The sequence below is a fragment of the Triturus cristatus genome, chromosome 7 (assembly GCF_964204655.1).
Source record: "Triturus cristatus chromosome 7, aTriCri1.1, whole genome shotgun sequence".
Taxonomy (NCBI): Eukaryota; Metazoa; Chordata; class Amphibia; order Caudata; family Salamandridae; genus Triturus; species Triturus cristatus.
In genome coordinates this window covers 459428237-459452867 of record NC_140590.1, presented here as the reverse complement: position 1 = coordinate 459452867, position 24631 = coordinate 459428237, and the positions used below count along the sequence as shown (strand labels likewise).

Here is a 24631-nt window from a genome sequence, read left to right as displayed (position 1 = left end):
ATTTCAGCTGGAGGGGACACGTGTTAGACCTGGTACCATTGGTGTGAGTCTCCCTTCCATTTTTCACTGATTGCCTCCTCTGTTTTTGATATGTTTTGCTGGTTTAGATGCTTTGGGCACTGTGCCACTGCTATTCAGTGCCACAGTGTAAGTGATCCATATGTTAAGTTGATGTATTGATTAGTGACTCCATGATTGGCTATTTGATTTACTTGTCAGACCTTAGTATAGTGCACCATGTGTGCCTAGGGCCTGTAAATCAAATGCTGCTGGTAGACTTGCAGCACGGATTGTGCCACCCACAGAAGCAGCTTGTAAAGTGTGTCTCAGGCCTGCCATTGCAGGGCCTGTGTGCAGTCTGTGACTGCCATTTCGACTTGGCAAGTGCACCCACTTACCAGTCCCCAAAACCTTCCCTTTTCTACATGTTAGCCACTCCTAAGGTAGGCCCTAGGACAGGGTGCATTGTATGTGAAAGGTAGTACATGCCCTAGTGTGTGTGGCATGTCCTGATAGTGAATTACAGCCAATTTTGTTTTCCACTATTGCAAGACTACCTGTCCCATAGGCCAGAATGGGCAGTTGATGATAACATCTTATAATCCTAACTGACCCTGGAAACGTGGTAGAAATTCAAGTTTAGTATGCCTGAACTCAGAATGATAAAATACATCTTTTAGTGAAGTTGGTTTTAACATCCTGTGTTTGAAAATACCACTTTTAGCAAGTAGGTATTTTCTTACCTAACCATCCAGCTTGCCTCTGCTAGCTTCAATCAATCAATCAATCATGGAATTTATATCGCGCACTACTCACCCGGAAGGGTCTCAAGGCGCCTGGGGGAGGGGGTCTGCTACTGCTCGAACAGCCAAGTCTTGAGCTGTTTCCTGAAGGCGAGGTGGTCCTGGGTCAGCCGCAGGTGGACGGGCAGGGAGTTCCATGTCTTAGCCGCCAGGTAGGAGAAGGATCTTCCTCCGGCGGTGGCTCTCTGGATGTGAGGGACGACGGCGAGGGCGAGGTTCGCGGATCGTAGCTGGCGGGTGGGCGTGTAGAAGGTCAGGCGGTCGTTGAGGTACCTTGGGCCCAGGTCGTGGAGGGATTTGTGTGCGTGGGTGAGGAGTCTGAACGTGATCCTCTTGTTGACAGGGAGCCAGTGTAGGTCTCTCAGGTGGCTCGAGATGTGGCTGCGTCGGGGGACGTCCAGGATGAGTCGGGCGGAGGCGTTCTGGATGCGCTGAAGTCTTTTCTGAAGCTTGGCTGTTGTACCGGCGTAGAGGGTGTTTCCGTAGTCTAGTTTGCTGGTGACGAGGGCCTGGGTGACCGTCTTCCTGGTCTCGGTCGGGATCCAACGGAAGATCTTGTGGAGCATGCAGAGGTTGTGGAAGCAAGATGAGGAGACGGCGTTGACTTGTCTGGTCATCGATAGGGAGGAGTCCAGGATGACGCCCAAGTTGCGCGTGTGGTCCGTTGGCTTGGGTGCGGTGCCTAGGGCCGGGGGCCACCAGGAGTCTTCCCATGCGGAGGGCGACGGTCCCAGGATGAGGACTTCTGTCTTGTCCGTGTTCAATTTCAGGCGGCTGGTGTTCATCCATTTGGCGACGTCTTTCATCCCTTCGTGTAGGCTGGCTTTGGCGGTGTCGGGATCTCTGGTGAGGGAGAGAATCAACTGGGTGTCATCGGCGTAGGAAATGATGTTGAGGTTGTGTTGGCGTGCGATGGCAGCGAGGGGTTTCATGTAGATGTTGAAGAGAGTGGGGCTGAGCGACGATCCTTGCGGGACGCCGCAGATGATTTTGGTGGCCTCAGAGCGGAACGGAGGGTGGTGTACTCTCTGTGTTCTGCCGGAGAGGTATGAGATGATCCATTCCAGAGCCTTCCCTTGGATGCCGGTGTCGTTGAGGCGTTGGACTAGGGTGCGGTGGCAGACAGTGTCAAATGCTGCGGAGAGGTCTAGGAGGATGAGTGCCGTTGTATTGTGTGTCTGGTGTGTGAGAGACAGGGGCTGGGGAGACTCCAGGAGACATGGTGAGTCAGCACAGGGCTGAATAGACCTATCTGCATGTAGAGTGATGGGAGGAGTAGCACCTGGGTCTGAATAGGGCTGTGCCGGCCTTCCACAATGCTGGCTCCACCTCCTGTGGTGTGTCTGAGGACCCTGGCCCACACTGACAAAGGAAGAAGGTGTACACTGGCAGAATGCACCCAGAACTGGTTTGAACTAGGTACAGGACCCTTTGCCTTCAGAGGACAAAGGATTTTGCAGTGTAAATATTGTGGAACTAAGGAAGCTGCAGGAGTCTGGACTGCCCCCCTGCCAGTGTGCTTTGTTGCTGGGTTGGCCTGCAGTGGTGTCTTCATTGCCAAGGAAAGGAGAAGGAACTTTTAAAGAACTTTCATCATCTTGCAGAATAATTCTCCAAGGGACTGAACTTGTGCTTGCCTCCTGCTGAAGTCTCAGGGACAAAAGACTTCACCCCTAGCTCCCGTCTGAATTTCCTTGCTGGGAATTCTGTCAACAGAAGCCTGCGTGTTTCTGGGAGCTGGAAGTGCGACTCAACGAGAAGAAGCGTGCCTGAGTCGCAGCTGTTGCTGTCGCATCGCCGAAGAAGCGTGTCGCCACCACAGAGTTTGCCGCCGCATCACCAGAGAAGCGTGCCTTCGTCGCAGCTGTTTACCGATGCATCACCGGAGAAGCGTGTCGCCACCATGAGGGTCGCCGTCGAATCACTGGAGAAGCGTGTCTTAGGGCCTGTCGTGGCTCCAAAGTTACAGGGTTCGCCGCACGGCCACTGGGCGTGCACGCATTGTCTTCACGTCGTCGCATCGCATCAACGGCGCCATCTTATCGCATCGCACCGGATTGTCACATCGCATCAAGGCTCCATCTTATCGCATCATAGCCGGAACGCAGTACGAGAATCTACCCATCACCTCCTCTCCGGTAAGGAACAAGACGCATCCCCTACTCTGCGCAAGCATTGAGGAGCGATGCATCGCCTCACCCAAAGCAAGGAACCAACGCATTACCCTCCCTGCTACCTTTTGTCTGTTTTGCGTTACGCATCCAGGTACTTTTGTGAGAAACGTGTCGCATTTATCATCAACTTGAACTAAGGTTCTTCTACCATCTTTAAGTCTATTTTGAGTACAGTATTGTGGATTTTTGTCATTTGTGGTCTTGTGTTAAGTCTATATAAAGAATATTTATTTTTATAAAACCTGTGTGGTGTCAATCTGTAGCGTTTTCACTGTGTTACTGTAAGTGTTCACAAATGCTGAACACACTGTATTTGAGATAAGCCTGTCTGCTCATGCCAAGCTACCAAGGGGGTGAGCAGGGGTTATCCAGGAGTGTAATCCCCTTTCCCTGACTAGAAGCAAGGGTCCCTATTTGGTCAAAGGTGTATTCAATTGTCGACTAGAGCCCCCCAGTTCTAACACATAGTATAGACTAGTTCCTAAGACTTAGGTCACAATGAAAGAGCTGGCATATGTGTCACTGAGATCTTCCTCTCTGGGGATATGTGGACATCTGGACTACCTAATGGGATATCATACTATGTCTGATTGAGTTAGTGTGGTATGTACTGCCATGCAGGAAGAACTCCTCATGGAGAGCTAGAAAATATGTGCAATCTTATTAATGAAAAAGAAAAAAATTTGTTTCCTAAAAATAAAAATGAGCTATGATGTGATTAGGCCTGGGCGGGAAATTCCGTTCCGTTCGCGGAATTTGCGGAATTTGGGTAATTTTGCGTTCTGTGGAGAACGCGGAATTGCCAAAAATTCCGTAATCCGTGGCTTCGCGGAATTTTTTGCTTGTTCTCGCTTTCAAAATGCATGTTGAAAAGATATTTCCCCCCGAGCACGCAAACAGCGTTTGCGAACAGGAAAAAAGCATTGCGAACGGGCGGAACAAGCAATTCCGCGTGTTCGCGGAACTCTGCGTGCTCGCGGAGATTTTTTACCGTTTCGCGGATCTTTGCGTAGCCCGACTACGCAAATTCTGCCCACCCCTAGATGTGATACAAGTCAACCAATCAATAGAATGGTAAAGAGCTTATGCTCCAGTGGAGGGTCAAACACAAGAAATTAACGGTAAACGTAAAAAGCCATTGACTAAGAAGCAAGGTAATGAAATTGACAACAAAACTAACCAATGAAACCAGTGGCAGGCTCTAAACCTACTGTACATTTTTGGTATAGACTGCCAAAGGTCTTTAGCATCTAGTTGTCTAGTAGGTAAGACCTAAAAATATGGAGTGACTCATATGTTATTAGCAATTATTTAACTTGACTTTAGGTTGCTGTATTCCTTTACTAGATGTTGCTAAAATGCTTTTTGAAAAGTATCAGCTTGTACCATTTGCTAATAGAGATCCAAATGCGACCATCAGATTAAATTAGCCTATGTTTTCCTGCCTTTCTTAAGGAGTCAGTTAAAGGTATTATAGTGTCTTTGAGTAGGTTGGAATGCCTACGAGCTGTTTTGCTGAGTAAGCAAGACTTGTTTGACAGGATATTCTAAAAATAGTTCCAGTGTGCACGGGTGCTTTGAGAATAAGGAGCCGCAATAACAATGATGTTGATAAGATCTGTGGAATCTGTGGCATTTCCATCCTGCAGAAGATGAAACCTAAGCACTCGGAGAGAAAACGCTCCCTTGCCATATTTCCGTGTATAGTGATATATTTATGCAGATATGGGACTGTGCCAATCAAGCAACAGGGTTAATCGAAGGACAAGACCAAATATGCTGCCATTCCATTCAGTGCCGTTTCCTTCGCAAGACAAGTCCCGAAATATTGTTAATCTGTCATGTAGGTCAATTCTTGAAATGCTTCTTTCAGTGTTTTTTCGTTATTCTGCTAGCCTCCTGGTTAAAGCCACAGGGACATAACATATTCACAACCGCCTGAACCAGCACCCAGATTAATCAGGAGCAAAATCCGGACTCCTAGGTGGTGCCTGTCAGGTGCCTGACACTTGCACTGGCCTCAGAGAGGCCAGATTTAGGTTTTTGTGCTCTTTGAGACCGCAAATGAGCCAGTTATCACCGAAACTCTTGTCACTCCCACAGCCTCCAATGCAAAGGTTCATCATCCTGAGACTTCCTGCTACAGCATTGACCACTCACGGAGAGTGCCATTGCAAAGCACTGACCCAACAGCTCGCAATGACAACAGGATCCTCATGCTACAGCAACACCCACCTGTGATGCCCAGCCTGATCTTCGTGCTACATCGATGACTGTCCGTGACACTTTCCTGCTCCTTGGGACTCTTTGCGCTGGACTGAGAAAATAACTTTTCAGTGGACCAACCTGGTCCCTGTATCTGACCCGTGCTCTATCGCGGTAGGCATGAACTTGTGACAATTTTATCCCAGTCTCACATGATGAAAGAGCCGTGATTGGCGTTTTGGGTTTTTGGGCTCTCTTTTCATTAAAACCTTTAAAATTGAATATCTCTCATTCTACTGCTTGGAGCTTTGTAATTTTGCTCATGTTTTATTTATTTAAAATTACTCTATTTTTCTAACCTGGTGTGGGATCCTTTTGTGGTGGGTTTTCACTGTGTTACTGTTTGAAGTGTTGCACAAATACTTCACACATCGCCTCTGAATTAAGCCTCACTGCTCTGTGCCAATCTACCTAAGGGTTGAGCGCAGGTTAATTTAGGGTTTGCTTGTGACACTATGCTGAAAAGAAATGTGGTTACTGCTTGAGAAGGGTTCCACTCTCCTCAACCAGTAACCCAATTTCTTACAGTCGGGTCTAGCTTGTGCTATAGAAAACCCCCCAAAAAAGAAATAGTACCTCAATCACAGCGCAAGCAGCAGGCGAGCACTAATTAAGAGAAATCAATCTGTACCTGGTCTAGGCGCTGCAAAAAGAAAATTAAGTGATGCAGGAAGAACTCCACATGGAGAGCTGGAAAATATGTGCACTCTCATTAATGAAAAAGAAAACAATAGTTCCCTAAAAATGAGCTATGGTGTGATACAAGTCTGCCATTCAATCGGATGGTAAAGAGCTTATACTCCAGGGGAGGGTGAAACACAAGAAATGCAAGGAAAATGAAGAAAAGCCGTTGACTAAGAAGCAAGGTAATGAAATTGACAACAAAACTAACCAATGAAACCAGTGGCGGGCTCTAAACTCGCTGTAAATTTTTGTTATGGACTGCCAAAGGTCTTTAGCATCTAGTTGTCTAGTAGGCAAGACCTAAAAATATGGAGTGCCTCATATGCTATTAGCAATTATTTAACTTGACTTTAGGTTGCTGTATTCCTGTACTAGATGTTGCTAATATGGTTTTTGAAAAATATCATCTTGTACCATTTGCTCATAGAGATCCAATTGCGACCATTAGATTAAATTAGCCTACATTTTCCTGTCTTTCTCTAGGAGTCAGGTAAAGGTATTATATGTCTTTGAGTAGGTTCGAATGCCTCAAGCTGTTTTGCTCAGTAAGCAAGACTTGTTTGACAGGATATTCCAAAAATAGTTCCAGTGTGGACGGGTGCTTTGAGAATAGGGAGCCGCACAAACAAGGCTGTTGATGAGATCTGTGAAATCTGTGGCATTTCCATCCTGCAGAAGATGAAACTTAAGATCTCTGAGAGACAATGTTGCCTTGCCATATTTCCGCATATAGTGATGCCTTTATGCAGGTATGGGACTGTGCCAAAGTGTGATCAAGCAACAAGGTTAATCAAAGGACAAGGCCAAATATGCTGCCATTCCATTCAGTGCAGTTTCCTTCCCATGACAAGTCCCGAAATATTGTTAATCTGCCATGTAGCTGAATTCTTAAAATGCTTCTTTCAATTTTCTTTTGTGAACTTAATGTATTTTTCACAAGCACTACGGTTACTACTCAAAGTTAGGAAAGTTTTTTGCATATAGGGTTTTACGTCCCAATCATTCAATTTCAATGCCCAAGGGAAACGATTAGAATGAAAAGAGTAGGCTTGTCTCCCGTTATCGTGGCACTTCTTGAGCTATCGCTGCCTTAGCTCCTTGGTGACTGCCGCTTCGCTAAGCAGCCCCCAAGCTGCCATTTCGAATCCGCAAGAGGTCACCTTCTTGTTGGTATTTTGGCCACATTCCACATTAGCCAGTATCAGTTGCAAAACATTTTTTCGTTAAACTTTGTATTGTCTTAGCCTATAATTGTAGTTACAGTGGTGATTTAAAGTCCTTTTCGCAACACTTTTGGGGACTTATTTTGTTCAGCTGGTTGCACCATTTCCCTCCATTTTCACAGGCACGGCTCATGGAGAGTTAAGGACTTGTATTGACTTTCGTGCCCTGAATAAAGACACTGTAAAAAACTGTTATCCTCTACCATTGATATTTGTACTTCCAGATCAGGTAAAAAAGGTGGTAATCTTCATTAAGTTAGATCTTAGGGTAGCTTATCATCTCATTCGCATAAGACAATTGGATGAGTGGAAGGCCGCCTTTTGAACAAGATATGTATTGTTTGAGTATCAGGTAATGCCCTTTGGGCTCTGTAACGCCCCGCTGCATTCCAATGTTTCCTCAATGATGTATTGAGGGAATTTCTGGATTTATTCGCCATAGTCTACATTGACGAAATTTTGGCTTATTCATCTAACCATGATGACCACAGTCAGCATGTACGAAGGGTGTTAACTGCATTGCGGAAAAATCACCTTTTCTGCAAACTCAGCAAATGCGAGTTTCATGTAGCCCAAGTTGAGTTTTTAGGGGTAATGCTGTCAGCACAAGGACAAGAGATGGCTGAAAGAAAGATCACAGAATCGGCCCGTTCTGACGAATGTTCGAGATGTCCAATATTTTTTGGGCTTCACAAATTTCTATTGCAGGTTTTTTAATCATTTTTCTGATGTGGTTGCCCCGATAACTAAGTTACTCAGAAAGAAGGTGCAATTTAGTTGGACTCCAGAAGCCAGTCAAGCTTTCAGTAACTTGAAAGAAGCTTTTACCTCAACTCCCATTCTAGCTCATCCCGATCCAGAAAGACCTTATTTGGTGGAAGCAGACGTCTCGGAAGTAACTATCGGAGCTGTTCTCTCTCAAAGAGGTTCAGAGAACGGATTATTGCATCCAATTGCTTTTATGTCAAATAAAGTTGAATGATTCTGAAATAAATTACACCATTGCAGAAAAAGAGCTTCTAGGAATACGAGATGCCTTCAAGGAATGGAGACATTACCTCATGGGAGCAAAACATAAGACCACGGTATACACGGACCACAGAAACTTACAGTTCATGACAGCAGCTTGTCTTTTAGACAATTAAGGTGGATGTTGTTCTTTGAAGAATTCCAGTTTATACTCACAAACAGGCCAGGGAGAGAAAATCGAAAGGCTGATGCCCTTACTAGGCACAAAATGACAGAAATACCAAAGGAACAAGTTACACATTCCATTATTCATCCCCAAAAGACTCTTTGTGTTCTGCAAACAGACCAGTTCCTTGACAAGGTAGCCAAAGCCATTAAGGATCCGAAATGGAGAAATTGGTTGACATGCAACAAGGAATGGAAGGTAAGAGAAGGACTACCCATTAGAGAAACGCATCTATTAGTATCTACTGAAGAACTTCAGAATTAAGTTATGCAGTGGTGTCATTCGGCACCGATTGCCGGACATAATGGTGTAGAAAAGACAAAGGAACGAATACTAAGACAAGTCTGGTGGCCATCTATTCAGAAAGATGTACTAAACATGATCCTTCAGTGTGACGTATGTCTGCAAATGAAACCTGACAGAGGAAAAACGTATGGACTACTCCGTCCATTACCAACACCTGGAATACCTTGGGAGCATATCTCATTAGATTTCATTGTAGGGTTTCCCAAAGATCAGGGTTGCACAACTATCCTAGTGGTAATCGATAGCTTGACTAAAATGGGTCATTTTATCGCTTGTACTAACACTCCAAGTAGCACAATTGTTGCTCAAACACATATTAAGGTTGCATGGACTTCCGAGAATCATCATTTCTGACAGAGAAACGCAGTTCACTGCACAGTTTTTGAAGGTTTGGTGCTCCGCTCTGCAAATCTCATCCAATATATCTACGAGTTTCCATCCAGAGACAGAGGGACATACCGAAAGACTTAATCAAACTCTGAAACAGTACTCAAAATGCTATGTGGACAGCAATACTGAAGCCTGGGTGGAATGGCTATGGATTGCAGAAGTAGCACACAATAGTACCCAACATAGCCCCACTAAGTTAGCTCCTTTTTTGTACCTATGGCTTTCATCCTCCTTTCTTACCTTCAGTACGTCCAGGAGAAGGGCAAAAGATTCCTGAATTACAGGTAAGGGTTAAACACATACAAAAGATGATGAAAATCACACAAACCAATATCAAAGAAGCTAAGGTCAGGTATAAAAAGCAGGCCGATAAACATTGAAGAACTGAACCTCAGTATAAGTTAGGAGATGGCGTTTGGCTGTGTACGGGGAATATACACTTCAGGAAGTATAGTATTTTTAATGCTCGGTATATCGGACCCTACAAGATCATCAAGGTGGTCAATCCTGTTACTTTAAAACTTGCATTGCCTAAACATATGAGGATACATCCTGTGTTTCATGTTTCTTTGGTTAAACCTTCCTATACTCCGGTTCGGAAACCCACAGCACCTGTGTGGGTAGACCAAGAACCAGAATATGAGGTACAAGCTATTGTAGACTCTAAGAAAAGAGGGAAAGATTGTGGTATTTGGTCTCATGGAAGGGTTATGAACCTGAGGAAGATTCCTGTGAGCCAGCTACTGGAGTACATGCTCCGAGTCTGGTAAAAAGATTTCACACTTCAAATCCCACTAAACCAAAACCCTGACAATGTTCCCCTTGGGAGGGATGTACTGTTACGTGAGGCACTTGCGCGGAACATTGTCAGTTTCAAAATCGAAATCCCCTCTCTGAACCACATTTCCCAGAAGGCTAGAACCACTTCCAGGGCCACATAATGAAGTGCTTCAGCAGCAGAGGCAGCGATTTATTGAATCCACGGCAGAGGACCGAATCCAGTTATTCCTTCCATGGAGGGGAATACGGACGAGTGCTGCGGCGAGTCTCCTGTGGTGGAGTAAGGGTGCATCGGCACTGGAGTATTGATTGGTGAATCCGTGTTTGGCTTTGGCGAGAATTTCCAGCAGAAGCATTTTTTCTGCTTTATTTGTATTGGATCTTAATTCCTGTTTGTGCAGTACTCACAGTTGTGAAGGCAACGGCCCGAGTACCTGCATCTTGTTTATACTGTGTATTCCAGCCATGATGGAAACGGCGTGTTTATGGAAAAGACTTTTCAATTCCTCAAAGCCGAAGCCACGTTGAGAAATGGCAAGGAGATGTGGGTGTTACCTTAGCTATTGCTGAAGCCTTGTTGAGAAACGGCATGAACGTTTTGCTCATTTGGAATTCCATACAAATGCCATGTTGGAAAAGGCATGATGATTTATTGGACATTTCCTATATATATTGTTATACATCTTCATGCATATCATTTCAACCACTGACTTCTTTTTACTGCTACATTATTACTGGTGAATTTCATTTATAGAGGACAATCTAAACATTGATTCCCTATTTTGTTTCATGCCTTGTAGTAACAGAGGTCAAAAGGATACTGTGGGAATTCCCCATGTGAAGCAATTATAAGCACATAAAAAGGTGGGTATTCAGGAGGGTTTCTTTAGAAGGTTGTGCATCGAACCAACTCTGAGGTATCATATGAACTGTGTGAAGCTATCAGAGCTGACAGCTGTGCTGCTTAAGGACTGCCACTCTGTTGGACTGTACTCTGCTGGACTCCTGCTCTGCTGTCCTGATCTGCTGCCTTCTTGACTGGGTGAGAAGGACTGAACCTGCATCTCTTGAACCCAAATCTCAGAGTGATTTCAAGAGCTAGATGGCTGTCTTCCTGATCTGAAGTCCTGGGGACATAACAGGCTTCCAACCACCTTCCATCTGCACCTGGACTCTGCCATTTGTGAGTCTACCCTGCCAAGTGTTATTGGACCCTTGGAAGTGAGCTTAAGGTGCTCTGCCATCCACTGTGGATCCAGCAGAACAGACACATCTCCTCTGCTGCGCGGCACGAACCCAAGCAAAACTGACGCAGCACTGCTACTGCATGGATTGGACCCATCGCAAAGACCCATAGATCGATCGATATATCTATCTATCTATCTATCTATCTATCTATCTATCTATCTATCTATCTATCTATCTATCTATCTATCTATCTATCTATCTATCTATCTATCTATCTATCTATCTATCAATCTATCTATCTATGTTAAAATAATTTTTAGAGCGCACGTACACCGATTGGTTTCTTGGCGCTGAGTATAGATGTAGCTGAGCCCCGGTGAGACTATTCATATGCCTCAACAAAGAACCATGTTTTGAGGAGTCTCCTGAATGCAAGTAAGTCTGTGAAGGATCTAATATCATAGGGGAGGGCATTCCAAAAATGGGGCACCAACACTGGAAACCTGCTGCCACCTAGTCTCTTCTGTTTATGGAGAGGTATGACCAGTACCTTCATGTGGGCAGATCTATCTATCTATCTATCTATCTATCTATCTATCTATCTATCTATCTATCTATCTATCTATCTATCTATCTATCTATCTATCTATCTATCTATCTATCTATCTATCTATCTATCTATCTATCTATCTATCTATCTATCTATCTATCTATCTATCTATCTATCTGTATTTGCTAGCCTCTATTTGTAATAAAGATTTACAAAAACCATACTAAAGAGCATTAGCAAAAGCAAGAGGCTGGCAGTCAACTCCAGATCGATTGTTTTTTTTTTTTTCAAGTCTTGCTTTAATCAGGACTTTTTACATTTACTAAAATTATCTGCACAAAAAAATAGTTAGTTTTAGGGGCTTTCGGCCAGACTATCCATTAGTCTGTGTCATTCACATTTTTCTCTCACCCACTGCAGCATGAATAATGGGGTAGTGGGTAAGCCCACTTTAGCCGTTGGATGACTTCAATGTGGGTTACAGCCTGCTGCCTTTTCGAAAAGAGCACATCCACAGACAAAGTACTTCACTTTAGTGTCAGGAACTACTGTAATAATGTGTGCTTTATTTAGACTACATTTTTTTCATCTTTAGCCAATGTTTTGCTTAGATTAATGAAGGCCTAGCAGCTTCCTCAACAATAATGTTGGTGGCCAGCGCCAGATCTATTGGCATTGCCAATGCTTTAGGTTTTCATTGACAGTGCATTTGTCTACAGACAGTGTTGTTTCCAATTCCTTGACAAATGCGTAGAGTGGGCTTTGGTTACATCTAGAGGGGTATTTCTCTCCCACCACATGCTATTGGAAATTTAGTGTTTCAGCCATTTCCTCTGAAGTGCTTGCATTGCAATGCATGAGTGACTATTTTATATCAGAAAAGTACAAAGACTCACGCATTATTGTTTTTATCTTACAGATTCACTGTATACAGAAATCAATGGTTTTTGTTTTCTTTTTGCTTTTACACTGCAGCGTGTCTTTTAAAGCAAGCCTGATCTGTTTCCTTGCCAATACTTGTTTAATGGACTAGCAGTCAAAATACTGGCCGATTTATAGCTTGTTCGCATATGAACATTTCAATTCTGGCAGGATAGCTCAAATAACTGTGCCCTTGCCAGTACAACGTGTTCAGCTGAAGGGCACAGGTGTGAATCTTGACAAGGCTGACTCCTAAAAAGATTATTGAGTCGTCCACTCTACCAAAACTAAATATGGTATTCCTAACACCTGCCCCTGACAGAGCTTACCTGGCAGAGGTGCTTTAAGTAGTGCTGGAAAAATAAAGTTCTTAGCTTGAAGACGTAGTTCCATTGTTATCAGGCTACATGTGTTTCTAGTTTCACGCTGAGTTTTTCACTTTAAAAGATGCTGGCTTAGAAAGTTGTTTTTCGTGTAGCTTGGAAGAAGGAGTCTTCACTAATGCCATTAATAATTCTATTATTATAGATACATTAGAAGATTGGAATGCAAAGAGCTTTATTAAAGATGATAGAGTGGGTCCAGGATCAGATTGGCTTATAAGGCAATCCGGCATTGCCCGATGGGATGGTCTGACATGTCAGTGTGTGGGACGGTTTTTTAGAAGGTTATGGGCCTGTTTTATGGCCAGGTCAATCGCTTTATTCTGTTGAATTTCATGATGTTACCACAAACATTGCCTGCTACAAGCACAACTGCATGCAGTCTCCTATACCTTCTAAAATACAGATACAGCGTGTCTTTACAAGTTCAAAACTGGTATGATTTGCAATTGTGGGCCTCTTTTTTTTTAGCAATCTGGTTCTGTAACAGGGGCCACTTTTATTTTTTTGCCAAGCCTTTTATATGTCCCTGTCCAACCCTGAGTGGTTCAGGGCCAATAATTGCTCTGACATTCCGATGTTTGTTTTTCTATTTCTCCCCTTTCAATTTGAAACCTTTCCACCCTCGGTAGGTGGAATATTCTAATTGCCTCATCACCCCTTTGCTTCGTTCTAGAATAGTTTTTAAATGCTGTCTCCCTTGTTATATAGCTTGGGCCTGTAACTCAGGTTCAGGGGGTTTAACAACTGGTATAGCAGAGGGCTACAAAGCTATAGTAGAATGCTTGAACGCTAGTAGCCCCATTGAAGACAATGGAGTCACTCAGGGCCAGAAATGGCTAGTACAGTCAAGCTTCAACATTCAAGTGTTTGTCATTCTGTTTCATCCTATTTGATTTTGGACATTCTGCCCCAGTAGATGGACTGTTCTAAAGCTTTAAGGCCTTTCCTACTCTGCTCTAAGGAAATTTAAAGACCCTTTCCATTGTAATAGTTTTTTTCTTGACGATCAGGCATAGAACTTGGGTAAAGCAGTGGCGGCTCCTCTATGGCGGAGGAGCGTCACCCCACTGCTTTTAAGCAGTGCACATAAAAGAAACATAAAATGATAATCACTTTGAGTTATTATCATTTAATGTTTCCGTGCTGCTTTGCGGGCAAGCGGGCTGCTCTGCTCTCAGACAGTGCACATGACTGTTTGGCCGGCCCCCTGGGACTAGCCAAACAGTCATGTGCACTTTCCCTGTTCTCCACCCAGGCTGTATTACGCCTGGGTGGAGAACATGTCCAGGCCCCCATTCCCTGGCTGAGCGCCGAACCACGATGCTCAGACCAATCACAATGCTGCATTGCAGCATTGTGATTGGTCAGGAGAGCCTGGATGCTTACCAATCACATGCCTCAATGCATTGCAGATTTGTGATTGGTCAGGGGAGCCTGGCTGTGCTTCCTGTTCTTGGAGTCTGATGGAGGAGAGCAGGAGCAGAAACGCGGGACCCGTGGCAAGGAAGTGTTTTTTTTTTTGTTGTTTTTTTACTTTATGCCTCCCCCAACCCCGCGCCCGCCTGTAGAGGGTCAGCGGTATAGATGTTGGGCTGGGTGGAGTTAGGTGGGCCAGAGGAAGAGGAGGAGCTAGGACAGGACAACGGCAGATAGAGTAGGGACAGGGAAGGTGATGGATGCAGCTTAATAAAGTTAGACATATACATAGTCCTGGTGTCTATTCTTATTGCTGCTGGACATCACAGCTGGCGACGAGGGTGGGATGCTGCAGCCCAGTGTCCCTAGAAACTGAAAACGACGTGCCCCTGTCCCGTGGTGCAGCCGGGGAAGAAAACGTGCCCATTGTCGAGCGCCGAAGTGAGGCGGAGCAAATGGCGCCAGAAGTGTAAAACAGAAGCGGGATCCCACCCCGACGAATGCTGCCGGCTTCTGAAGCTGTTATCGGCTGCACCGATGCGGTAGACCACGTGAGTGCCGGAGCGCTGTTACGCGTTAATTGAGACCCTCACGCCTGATGCGTGATAAACGGCACGTGAGCGGAGAAGAGCGTCGGGAGCCCACCCCGAGCTTGGTGTGCCAGTAAATGACTCCTGGGATGCTTGTGAGGCATTAAAATTGGTGGTAAATGCAAGGCACTGATGAATAGTGTGGCAAAGGGGCTGAGAGCAGCAGGCCAGGCCTCGTGAGAGTGAGAAACCAGGTGCGGCGGCCATCTTGAAGTCAGGCAGTCATCCGTGGGACATCTCCATAAGAATCAGTGGGGCGGCCATCTTTGAGTCAGGCCAGAAACTAAACAAGCACTCGACAAGCCAAGAGACGGAGTAGTCTGTCCGGAGAGTGGTCAGGCATCTGCTGAGGCAGACGAGGAGGAACGAAAAGTGACCAGGCACTGACTCCACGCAAGCTAAGAACAGACGGACGAGTTGGGGGCGTGTTGCCACCATGTCGAACCACAACTCGCCGCAAAGACCCGAAGCCACACCGATTGTGACAAGCGTGTCACACCTGCGCCCACCGGAGCCGCTACCGTTGACGGTTGGGGAGAGTATGGGCCCCAGATGGCAAGAATGGCTCGAAGATTTTGAGGATTACATTAAAGGGTCAAAGGTGACCGAAGATGAGGACAAAGTGATTGCACTGCGCAATCTGGTCGGCAAAGAGATTAGCAAGATCATCAAAGAACTACCTCGTGCGGACACCGGAACTTATGATGAAGTGCGTGAGGCGCTCAACAGGAAGTTTCTGCCGAAACGAAATGTGGATTATGAGAGGTACACCTGTCATCAAGCTCGTCAAGGGAAAGAAGAGGTGATGAGTTCGTTCATAACACGACTGCGTCGATTGTCCCGATATCGCGACTTTGATGCGTTTTCAACGGATGATGCCATCCGGTTGCAGATCATTGATGGGTGTCAGTCGGAGACACTGAGGAGAAGGCTGCTGAGGAAAAGTCACAACCTAGAAGAAATAGAAGAGATGACTCGAGTGTATGACCAGGCGGAGGAGCAACCCAAGAGCATGGAAGCCGGGCACCCTGAAAGACGGGAGCAAGCATGCCGGGTGCAAGACAGTCACCGACGCAGACACTCGAAGGAGCGCCGGTACCACTCTAGGCCCTCCTCGCGCCAGAGGTACACTGAGCACAGAAGACACGGATCGAGGAGGAAAGACAAGAGACAGGAAGGGGGAAAGAAGTGCTACAGATGTGGATATGACTTCCCGCACCGAGAAGCGTGTCCAGCCATGGGGCAGCAATGCCGGAAGTGTGGGCGAACTAATCATTTTGAGGCGACTTGTGGTGAATATCGCCGGGAGAGGAAGGATGACGCCGACTCGGTCGGACACCAGGCGACACCACGTGAAAGCGGTACAAGATCGGCCAAAGTTGTCCTCCAGCTCATCTCATTCCAGCCGGTAATCGAGGAGATCTCGCTGGGCAAGAAGGTCACCATCTGTGGACTCTCGATCAGGGTCGTGCGAATCCGAGTACACGTTTGAGTATGCCAGCATGGTTGCCGATCCAGACCAATTGAAGACCTACCCAAGACTGGACATCAGTGTGGGCAATCATGACATGCAGTTTGTCCTGGACAGTGGGGCATCACTGAATTACATCCCGGTGACGGAGTACAAAAATATGAAGCCACCACCACCGTTGTGCCCGGCATACGTCCGAGTCTTCACTTGGATGTCCAAGAAACCACTCCCCTGTCTAGGGAAATTCCAAACCACTCTTCGACACCAGAACAAATCGATATCTGCTGTAGTACACGTAATTGATGGCCCGGAAGCTGATTGCCTCCTCAGCTTACCGACGGCCGAGAGACTTCGTCTGGTTGAGATCTTATACCATGTCAGTGGGGATCAGGACATACTACACAAATTCCCCAAGCTGTTCACGGGGTTGGGAAGGCTGAATAAATGTCAAGTCCGGCTCCACATCAATGAGCAGATCCGACCTGTCGCTCAACATCCCCGACGGGTACCATACCACCTTCAGCAGGCTGTGGAGGATGAGCTGCAAGAACTGCTCGCGTCAGACATCATTGAAAGGACTGATGGCCCCACCCCATGGGTGTCACCCGTAGTCATCGTCCCCAAGAAGGGCACTTCTGGAAAAGTGAGACTGTGTGTGGACATGCGGCTTCCCAACACCGCGATTGAGCGTGATGACATCCTAGGCCTCATTTGAGCGATATGATCGCTGCGTTGAATGGGGCCAGAGTGTTCTCAAAACTGGACTTAAACAAAGGCTACCACCAGCTGGAACTACATGAACGGTCCAGGTACATAACGACGTTCGCGACACACCTGGGTCTGTATCGTTATAAACGATTAAGCTTTGGCATCTCTTCTGCTGCGGAGATCTTTCAGGAAGCAATACGCCAAACCATATGTCACATACCTAACACGCTAAACTACAGCGATGATATTCTTGTGTATGTTCCAACGTCCAAGAGCATGACAAGGCCCTTGATAGAGTATGCCATGCTCTCTTGGACGCCAACCTGACATTGAACAAAGAGAAGTGTGAGTTCCATCGGTCCACACTAAAGATCTTTGGGCATGTGTTTTCTGGAGCAGGGATGAAGCCTGACCCTGAGAAAGTGCTGGCTTTAAACGACACCAAGAGCCCTCAAGATGTTAGTGATGTCCGTTCCTTTCTGGGCATGGCCAGTTATTGTGCGAGGTACATTAAGGACTATGCTACCATCAGTCATCCACTTCGCACTCTCACCAAGCAGGGACAATTGTTCAACTGGACCCGTCAGTGTGAGCAGGCCTTTCAGGACATCAAACGGGCAGTTGAGACAGCTGACAACTTGGCATACTTTGACCCCAAACGGAAGACGGAAATAACCGTGGATGCCAGTCCGGTGGGCCTAGGGGCGATCCTGGCTCAGTATGACCGCGAGGAGGATCAGAGACATATCGTGGCGTATGTAAGTCGCAGTTTGTCTGACACCGAAAAGGCCTACTCTCAGCCAGAGAAAGAGAGTCTGGCGGCCGTCTGGGCCTGCGAACACTTCCATGTGTTCATCTACGGCAAGCACTTCAGGATGGTGACAGATCACCAGGCGCTCGTCACCATATTTGGAAATCCACGGTCGAAGATGCCACCTCGGATAGAGCGGTGGGGCCTGCGTTTGCAAGAGTACACTTACACCATACTGTACAAGCCGGGCAAGTCAGCCAACCCGGCCGATTACATGTCTCACCACCTGAGACATGCGCCGGCACCAAAGGCATCAATTGCTGAGGAATATGTCCACTTTGTCGTGGGCCAGGCTCAACCGCCGGCGGTTCCCCTGGAGGCCATTCTGGAAGCGACGGCGCAAGACGTCATTCTTCAGAAAGTACTCAGGCGCTTGCAGACCAACAGGTGGAGAGCTGATGATGATGAGGACCCGGAAGATCTAGCTAGCAACCAAGAGCTGCAGGCATTCAGACACGTGAGTGAGGAGCTGTCTGCCACCTCGGAAGGGCTTCTGCTAAGGGATCACAGGATTGTTATCCCGACGCGACTACGAAAAGGGATTGTCAATCTAGCTCACGAAGGTCATTGTGGGGTAGTTGCAACGAAGCGGGCCCTGAGAGAGCGAGTGTGGTTCCCGTTATTAGATCAGATGGTGGAACGTACTCTCAAAGACTGTCTGCAGTGTCAGCTTGTTAGCCAAGGAAGTCCCCCGGCTCCCTTGTGAATGACTGAATTACCCAGTGGCGTGTGGCAGGAACTTGCTATGGACTTCTACGGACCCCTTCAGTCAGGGAAATATGTCCTTGCAATTATGGACGAGTATTCGCCCAGTGTGTATCATCCACTAATGCGGCCAGCACTATCGCGGTACTGGATGAAGTGTTTGCGGCGTGGGGTATTCCAAAGGTGCTCAAAACGGACAACGGCTCCCCGTTCAACGGACATGAGTTTAGTGACTTTGCACGGCACATGAACTTCACGCATCGGAAAATAACGCCCTTATGGCCACAGGCAAATGGCACCATTGAAAGATTCATGGCCACTCTGAAGAAAATGTTTCAACAAGCGACCTGTGAGAAAAGGGACCTCCAGGTGGCTCTCAATGAGGTTCTCCGGGCCTATAGGACAACTCCCCATGCCACCACGGGTAAATGTCCTGCCACCCTAATGCTAGGAAGACCGATCCGAAATAGGATACCCACATGGGAAGGCGCCCTACGAGCAGTCTCACCTGTTCGCATGCATCAAGAGGTTGTGTCCGCAGATCGTCGTGGGAAAGAGAGAATGAAATCGTATGCAGACGCCAGAAGGAGAGCACGCTCACCTTCCTTCCATGAAGGAGACTGTGTTCTCGTCAAGCAGGAGCAACACCGGAAAACAGGTTGCAGGTTCCGAGCTGAACCATTGACAATCACTCAGAAGAAGGGTACCATGGTGACGGCAGAATCGGACAGTCGAAGAGTCACCCGAAATGCATCTTGCTTTCAGAAATGCACGCCTGGTATGCAGGAGTCACTTCAAAGACTGAGCGGGCAACCAGAGAGTGAGGTTCGAGGGCAACATGCTGGAGCTGCCGAGAGTCCGTGCCCTGGGCCTGAAGGAGACTCAGAGGTTGTGACAGGAACGATGTCACTGAGACCGAGACAGGACATTCGCAGGCCGCGACGACTGATAGAAGAACTATAAACAAGTCAGTCATTTCTTTGCGTTTGTTAAAAAGGGGGAAGATGTAGAGGGTCAGCGGTATAGTTGTTGGGCTGGGTGGAGTTAGGTGGGCCAGAGGAAGAGGAGGAGCTAGGACAGGACGACGGCAGATAGAGTAGGGACAGGGAAGGTGATGGATGCAGCTTAATAAAGTTAGACATATACATAGTCCTGGTGTCTGTTGTTATTGCTGCTGGACATCACACCGCCCTGCCACCCGCGAGCCATGATGGTGGCCAGTGGGGTTATTGGTCCTTAAATGACTGGGTGTGGAGGCTATAATGCTATATTAAAGACTAGACCTATTGACTTACTAGCAAATAAATTATAAGTCAAAGCAGGCATTTCACAGTCCTTATCTACCATCGCATTTCAGGTTTCTTCAAAGCAGCGGAATACCAATGCCTTAATATTTGCATTCATAAGAATAATGAAGAATGTTCAAAGTTGTAATAAATTCCAAGTAAATTAACAGTTCATGAATGCTTTGTAATGTACGGGAAAAACCCACTTTTCAATGACGTTCAGCTTTCGCCGAACGCATGGCTGATTGCATTAGAATTCTAAACAAAGGTGTGTTGAGTACAACTGCTACCCTGAAGTGTAGAACATTTCAAGATTGACTGATTTCTGGCATGTGTCTGAACATGTGTACCGCATAGATACCAGTTAAAGGTAGTCGCAAACAAAACCGCCCTGATGCACAAATGAAACTGTCAGCTCTTGTCACGGTTCCAAGTAAGTGAAGCTGGGCAAATGGCAGTTGATGCTGGGAGTCCGAGTGATCTGGGCGGTATTAGGAACAGAAATGGTCAGAAGCCCACCGGGGCCAAATTCTTAAGGTCCAGCTAGCAACCACTCCTGTGCGTTTCCTAACACACGGGATATAAGTCTTACAGGGGAGGGGAGTAGAAATGAATATACTCAGTGCACATTGATATCACAGGAAGCAATGTCATAGCAAGGGAATTCCGACCCAGTGACTTTAATACGTTCTTGCCCTTGTGACAGTATAGTAGTCTATGTGTACACACTCAGCATTCTGAGCAGTCCATATGTAAGCAGTGAAACTCTACAGGTCCGATTCAGAAAGGTAAACTGAGACACAAGTCTAACTTTCTGACTTTCGGTATGCACAAAGGACATTTATGGGTAGTAAAATTAGGCTTTCGGCTCAGTTTAACTTAAGTTTTGGTCTCAGTTAGACCTAAGGCCAAAGCGTAAGTGAATACCGAACGTCACACAATTTTCAGGTTTCGCTTGCACTGTGCTTGTGCTATGCTTGCAAAATCTCTTGGGTGCTACCCTAGGGATGACATATATTTTTTTTAATAGCATGGTTTGGGCTTGAAAAAAGGTTTATTTTGCCAGGCCGTAATAGCAGTTTAAAACTGCACACACAGGCTACATTGGCAGGCCCGAGACATGCTTAAAGTGCTTCTTAAGGGGAAGGCATGGCTTCTGGGCCAAACAAGATGATGGCAGACCCATAACCCCTGGCATCCGGCAGAGCTATATTTGCATCAAAAGACTTCTGCAGTCCGCAGAAGCATCCCTACTTCATGTCTGTAAGTGGTACTTAACCTTCCTGCCGCGGGACTCCCGACGTTGCCGTTCTTTGGCCTTGCCAATCAGCCTTGGCGGTGAAATTGTCTTAGAACGTGAGTGGCCTCCATTGTCTCAGAGCGCCGCTCGCAGCATATTTCTTTTTCTACATTTATTTGTCTTTCTAAACCACATAAAATATGGTTTTCCTACTGGCAACCCTGGAAACATAACTTGGCATGCTCTACCACTGTACTGCTGACACTAAGTTTATTTTTCCTCCTCATTTGAAGTACTTCATGATGAACTTTGGGAGCGGTCGCCATTTTCTTCTCATACCACTCACGCTCATAATTGACTGTTACATTATCTGGGGTATTTACGAACTGATCTTTGTCAGTGTTTATTGCCATTTCCTCAATAAGCTGATGATATAAGCTGCCTCATCTCCTACATATCCCAAACACCCAGTGACCATGTTTTATATGCAGCCACCATTTTCTGTGCTCCTATGTATGCACTTCTTCCTCCAACTTGCAACCGAGGTGTTCTACTCAGCAACTTGCTATATTATTGTTGTTTCCTGCTTAACCTTACTCTATGGCCAGAACTGAATCCTCCCATACAATCCCTGACACTACTACTCATTAGTTCAAGATGGTCAGTGATTTATCTGCTGGTGCCAAAGCCACTTCATCTGGTACGAAGTCTAAAAGAGTGAAAGATTATCCTCATATGCATATCATGTCTTCTACTAATCCAGTTCTTGATACCATCTTTGATGAAGTGAGAGTTTGGAACCTTTTATCTGTGCCACCAATGAGAAACTTCAACAGATTAAAGATCGATGGATTATTACGGAGGGTAAGATGGTTGAAATGGAACAACATGTTGAGTCTCTTTAGGATATGGCTACTAAGATCCCTGTGTTTAGGAGATTATGAAATTTAAACTTCATACAGAAGATTTGGAGTACAGGAGTCGTCATAACAACCTCCACCTGCCTGCTCTTCTGGAGGATCTTGAGTGTCCCAATATGCTTGACTTCTTGAAGAAATGTTTTCCAGACTACTCTTCCTCTTAATTGCAACATGCTCATCGTTTAAACAAACGTAATCCTCACTCATCTAAACCTCAAGGAAATATTATGCTTTTTCATAAATTTCCATAAATTCTTCGAGACCAGAAAGCTGTCAAGGAAAAACGCTGTCTGGTCTGGCCATAATATATTAATTTCTCATAGCATCTCAATTGCAACAAATGCCAGACGAAAAGTATTCCTTGCCCTACGACCTCAGATGAGACAGTTGAACATATGATTTGACATTCTACAGCCTTGCAGATGCAAGACTACCTATCAGGGCAAATCAAGATCTTTTGAGGATCCTGTGAAATTCAGACAATTACATCTCATGGTGTGGATACTACTGTTCAGAAATCCTAAGACTGTTGCATGCACTTGTTATCGCTATCTCTTCCAATCTCTTGAATAATGGGTTTTTATTCATAAGTTACTTTATCTATTCTCTGCTGATGTTCTTGTTCTGGTGTTGACACATCTCTCACAACTTCCCAATACTTCTATTTTCAGATCGGAATATTTCCCCTTGATCTCCTTGATCGCTTTCTCTTTTATTTTTATGTCTTTCCTTTTTTCTATTTTCCTTTTTAACATTCACCGGTATTCTGTGAGTGCTTATATGATACTTATTTATTTTGCTCTTCTCCACTTTTTCTCTATGTTGTATTTACTGAATAGTGTCCTTTTATCTCCTTTCCCTTTTTTTGCAGCATGTTATCCATATTCCTGTACTCTTATCCTTATTTATCAAATATGTTTAGCATTATTTCGTAGAAAGTTCGAGGACTTAGGCATCCGGTTAAAAGATAAAAGTACTTTCTCATTTATCTAAGCTTAACTATCACATTGCCTGTTTACAAGAAACTCACTGTTCTGCTGTAGAGTCAATTAAATTGAAACAACAATGGGTTGGTAGGTTTTTTTCTCTCCTGCTATTTATTGTAAAGGTGCTGCTGCTACTCTCTGTCATAAAATGTTGAAATGACAGGTTATATCTACTGAATGTGATACCGATGGTCGATGTGTATTGGTTGATTCCATTATCCATAGCAAACATACTTGTCTGTTTAATATTAATGGTACAGTTATACGAGACCCTGATTTTTGGCACACTATTAAAATAAAAAATTGCCAATATCATTATAACAGGCGATCTTAACTGATAGTCAAATAAATCCCTTCTCAGACAGAAAGTCTAAATGTAAATTTAACTGAGACAAATCCCACAAGGCTTTCCAATTGGCCATCACTTCTCGACAATTGCTTGATATCTGGAAAACCTGTAGTCTCTATAAATTGGAGTTTACTTATCTTTGCGAATGTACATCATACAATTTCTAAAATTGATTATGTTTTAATTTCAAAATCTCTGCTCCCCACTTTCACTCCACTAAAATACTCCACTTTTATTTCTGATCATGCACCAGTTTTGTCCTATTTTGATTTTTCGAATATGGACCCCAAATTCGACAAATGTATGTCAAATAACTTCCTCCTATCTGAAAAATAATTCATAACTGACACCACTGTTTTTATACAAGATTTTTTTCAATTTAATTAATCTACTTATATATCCATTCCTAATAATTGGAATGCTTTTAGGGCCACCTTTAGAGCTTTTATTACAGCTTATTCTGCCAGGAGGAAAAAAGATTGAATACTCAAAATCTACTTCTACTCTAACAAATTAAGACGCTTGAACATGCCTATTTTACCTCCAAATCCTCCTCAATGTTGGATGACCTCATCAAAGCAAAAGCAGATCTACCGTTGATTTCTGCAACATTTTACTCAAATTGAAAACCAAGCTCCAAGGTGGTCAATATAAAGTGGGTAAACTGCTTGCTAGCTATTTGAAAATAAAATCAGAGCGTAGGACTATTGGCCCCATCATTAATAAACTCAATAACTCCACTTCAATCTCCAATTCAGATATCTCCACCACCTTTCAGTCCTTCTAGAAATCATTTTATGTATTCTACATCCAATATACAACACTTGTTTGATGGCATTCCTAAGCCTCCATCCCTTACACATATATTTAATGAAATAGAAGCTGTTATTATACTTCTGGAGATTAAAATCAAATCTTTGAAAAGAGCTAAAGGACCCGGCTCGGATGGGTTTTCTATGGAAATCATCTCTTCTCTTTCCTCCTTTTTTGCTCCCAAGTTACTGGAACTTTTTAACTCTTTTCTTTCTGATTCTAAGGCTAGCAGCTCCTTTTTAGGAGTTTTGATAGTTCTCATCCCAAACCTGATAAAGATCTAAATCTCCGTAAGAATCACAGGCCCATTTCTCTGATCAATTGTGAATGCAATTTCTTTGCCAAGATTCTAGCCTCTGGTCGAGAAGCTGTGTCTCTTCTTGTTAAACCTGATCAATATGAACTTATTAGGGGTAGACTTGCTGCAGACAATACAAGAATGTTCTCTAATATTTTTTGTATGGCTGGAAA

The 24631-nt window shown here is 45.0% G+C and overlaps 1 long non-coding RNA gene across 1 annotated transcript in view; it reads left to right on the top strand.

Annotated features, from left to right (window-relative positions):
- Positions 1–24631, top strand: part of LOC146809920 (uncharacterized) — a 148236-nt gene that overhangs the window by 77120 nt on the left and 46485 nt on the right. The window lies entirely within an intron of this gene.